Genomic DNA, 4464 nt, shown 5'->3' with positions numbered 1-4464 from the left:
TTGAAATTTTGAGCATGTAAAATTAATTAATAGATTCAAAGATCCTAAATCACGAATTTTGGTAAAGTTTTATAATATGAAACTAAAATCCTAATATCCCTTAGAGACAAAAAAACTCAGTTCTAGGTTCCAACCAGGGTCATAGTTTTTAAACATAAATAAATCAAATCAGTCAACACTCCACAATCAGCAACTATCAGAAACTTGGGTAGTTTTATGGTTTTAAAAACGTACCTCGACTCTCATATTTGCGGTGACAGTATATACAATGTTAAGGCTTAGAATTAAACACTTAAGTTTATTAAATTACATGTAGAAAACAACTGAAACAAATCATCAAACACGCAGAAGCCGGCTACAATCACCATACATCAATAATACAACCAAATTCAGTTTAAGTTTCTCAGGGGACTTTTATCAAACAGGTTACGACATCACTCAATCAAAAATAAAAGATCACGACTTTTTTATTCTCTTCATTAAATAAAGGAAGTAATAAAGGAAGTACATTGAGAAGCGGCCGCTTGTGTTGCTGGAGTTTACAGGTACGCAAGATCCGTGCAAGAGGCTCCGAAGGTAAGTTCCGAACGTAAGTTGAGAGTCTGGTACATTTGAAATTGGATGGGAGTTATAAGTTCCGAACGTAAGTTGAGATCTGGTACATTTGAAATTGGATGGGAGAGTCCGGTTAAAAGTGTGATAGCTGTGCAGGTTGTTTTGTATTAGTCTTAAATAAAAAAGATTAAAAGAGAGGGATAACCAAACTAATAAAAAAAATTTAACTAACCAAAATAGGGGTATACCAAATTATACCCCATTCCGGTTTTTATATAATAGTATAGATATATACGATATGTTTATAATATATTTGATAAAATATATATTATAAAATTGTACCCGATTTTTGCTCTGATTAATTATTCTGATTAATCCCCGATTTACCGATTAATCTCTAATCAGTATCTCCATTCTCACCGATTAGTACCGATTTCCGATTTTTACAATCATGAGGTAACTTTAAATATTATTCAATAAAAATGGAAAAATGAAATTATAGGTCCGTGAACTGACAAGGTAAGAGACAAGAATAGCGTTTTTTGGATATATAAATTACAAAAATAGCCGGTTTCAAAAAAGTGTCCAATTTTAGCCGATGGAATGCATATATGGTAATGGAGTAATACATAATACACATTTCATATCGGATGTTGTGCAAGACATGCTTTTACATAACAAGACTAAGTCATATTGACAATCCTAAGGATAAATTGTATAATAATCTATATTTGTATTTTGTAATTGTATTCTTTGAGTCTGTAAAAATGTTAAGTAGATTAGACTGAAGAATTTTTCTGTGAACGGACTTCAAGCTAAGGAATAAACTCTGGAAGAAGATCAACTCATGATCATGCCTCACAGAGAAGTGTAGCATCTTGGATTTGAATAATTTTTTTCTAGTAAAAATGTTCTAAGTCAGATATCGACAAATCACAGATTAAGAAATATCGAGAAATCTATCGAGAAGTCCAAAATGACCTGTAGAGAAGTCTCAAGAGATATCAACAAGTCAACATACATATAGAGATCTCAGAATTCGACAAGTCAAAATGTTTATGTTGAGAACTAGAGATATCGACAAGGCATTTCTTCACATAGAGATCTAGAGATATCTACAAGTCAAAATCCACATGTAGAGAACTCAAGATGTCAACAAGTCAAAAGCCTATATCGAGAACTGGAGATGTTGAAAATCTATTCTACATGTCGAGAACTAGAGACCTCGATAAATCATTTATATATGTCGATAACTCGAGATATCGACAAGTCATTTTACTTATCGATATGTCACTTCTTCACATAACAAAAGGAGACCTCGACAATATATTTCATAATTCAGAATACAGACAAGTTCAAGATTCAAGATTATCAGTCAACAAACAATTCATTCACTGAATTGGAAAGACTATAAAAGTAGCTTGAAGAAGACAAGATCAAGGGCCAAGATTCACTGGACAAAGGATGGTCACAGACTTACAAGATTCTACACAGATTTGCTAACACAAGAAAAGGAAATAGTCAAGATAGCTTTAGAAACTGTGTTAGTACATTTAGTGTAAGTTTTGTAATCCCGTGCTATTGGTTTATAAAGCATGCACGGGTTCTTAGTTTAGAAGTTATCAAAACAGATCTAGAAACTTGTATTCTCTCTCAAGATTTGTAATTGAGTTCTAATTTTCAAGAACACAGATATGTAGTAAAATAAATTTAATTAATACAATCAAGTGAATTTTTGATATCTTGTTTGTGTGTTTACTGTTAAATAATTTATCTCTATAAGTTCATATCTGCTTTGTTCAATTTAAGCCAAATAATTTTAAAGCCAATTAAAATTCAAAGAAACACAATCACCCCCCTCTTTGTATTATATTTTATTGCACTCAATATCTAACAAGTGGTATCAGAGCAAAATATGAAAGAAAACAGATAAAGATCTTGGAAGAATGAGTGCATTGAAAATAAGCAGTATCAAGATACCTGTCTTTGATAAAAAAAACTACATATTATGGAAGAAGAAAATGTTGTTGTTCATAAAGATGGCCAATCCAATCTACATTGAGATTCCCAGGCATGGACCCTTCATTCCTATGGAAAGGGTTCCCGAATCAACAGATGGAGACATGGTCATACCTGTACATTTTGCACCCATAGATCCCTCAACCTACACAAAGCCTGAAAAGGAAAAGGTTTCACTGGATAGTGGCTTACAACTCATATTGATTGAGTACCTTGATAATGTAATGTACAATAAAATTATTAACTGTGAGTCAACTAAATAGATCTGGCAGAAAATAGAAATACTGTGTGAGGGAACAGAAGAGGTTAGATCAAATCAAAGAAGGATCTTGGTTTCACAGTATGAGGGTTTTATGGCTAAACCAAAGGAAGGCATAACTGAAGTTTTTGAGAGGTCCAATAAGTTGATAAATGATTTACAGCTTCATGACAAGTATTATGAAGCTGAAGAGGTCAACCTTAAAAAAAAATTAGATATTGAATACAACACAGTGGGGGGTGAATGTGTTTCTAGGATTTTTATCCTTTTTAAAGTTGTTTGGATTATAGGTGAACAAAGCAGTTAGATGTTGTAGTGATATTATGTTTACTGAATAAATCAACAAGCACAATATTTTCAACACTCACTAATTTGTAATAACTAAGTTGGTCTTGCTACAAATCCTGGGTTCTTAAGAAAATAAGAACTCAGCTTCTATCTTGAGAGAATACAAGAAAATTTAGATATGTTTGTTACTTGTGAACTAAGGTCCCGTGCATAATTTATACACTAGCAACACGGGTTTATAAAACTTGCTCTAAAATGTACTAAACCAATTTCTAAGGCAACCTTTTTTATTTCCATTTCCGGCTTAGCAAATCTGTGCACAATCTTGCAGGTTTGTGACCACCTTTTATTTAGTTAATCTTGGCCCTTGATCTTGTATTCTTCAAACTGCTTTTGTAGACTTTCCAGTCCAGTGAAAAGATTATTGGTTGACTGATAATCTTGAATCTTTAACTTATCTGCATTCTGTATTTGAAAAGCATATCGAGATCTTCAGTTTAGTTTATAGAGAAGTGACATCTCGATAAGTATACTGACTTATCGAGATCTTTGAGTTCTCTATAAGTATACTTGACTTGCCGAGGTCTCTAGATCCTTGCATGAGAAATGACTTGTCGATATGCCTGAGATCTCTACATGTAGAAATGACTTGTCGATATCTCTGAGATCTCTATTTACATATTTTGACTATCGATATCTCTGAGAGATCTCTATATGAGAAATTGACTTGTCGATATCTCCAATTCTTTACATCTTCATTTGACTTATCGATATCTTTGAGTTCTTTACATGTAGTAATGACTTGTCAATATCTCCAGTCCTCTACATATTCATTTGACTTGTCGATATCTTTGAGACTTCTCTATAAGCCATTTTGGACTTCTCTACAAGTCAATCTGGACTTCTCGATATAACTTAATCCGTGACTTGTCGATATCTTGACTTAGAACATTTTTCATAGAACAACTTTTTTCAACTCCAAGCTTCTACACTTTTCTCTGAGACATGATCATGGCTTGATTTTCTTCCAATGTTTATTCCTTAGATTGAATCTGTTCACAGATAATGCCCCAGTCTAATTTTCTAACCATTTTACAGACTCAAGAAATACAATACAGAATACAAATATAGATTATCAATACAATTGAATCTTAGGGCTGTCAATTTGACTTAGTCTTGTTATTATATGGCATGCCTTGCACAACAATCCCCCGTAATTTGTGAGAAGATTGCTTATCACAAATTCATGCCTGATAATAAGACTAACCCCAAGCTAAAATCAAATACATAAAAAATTGACAGATTATTAAAAATGTTTATATATAGAGTAATACACCAGTTCA

The sequence above is a fragment of the Apium graveolens genome, chromosome 4 (genome assembly GCF_009905375.1).
Source record: "Apium graveolens cultivar Ventura chromosome 4, ASM990537v1, whole genome shotgun sequence".
Classification (NCBI taxonomy): Eukaryota; Viridiplantae; Streptophyta; class Magnoliopsida; order Apiales; family Apiaceae; genus Apium; species Apium graveolens.
The sequence above is the reverse complement of the archived record's forward strand: the minus strand, read 5'-3'. Positions refer to the sequence as shown.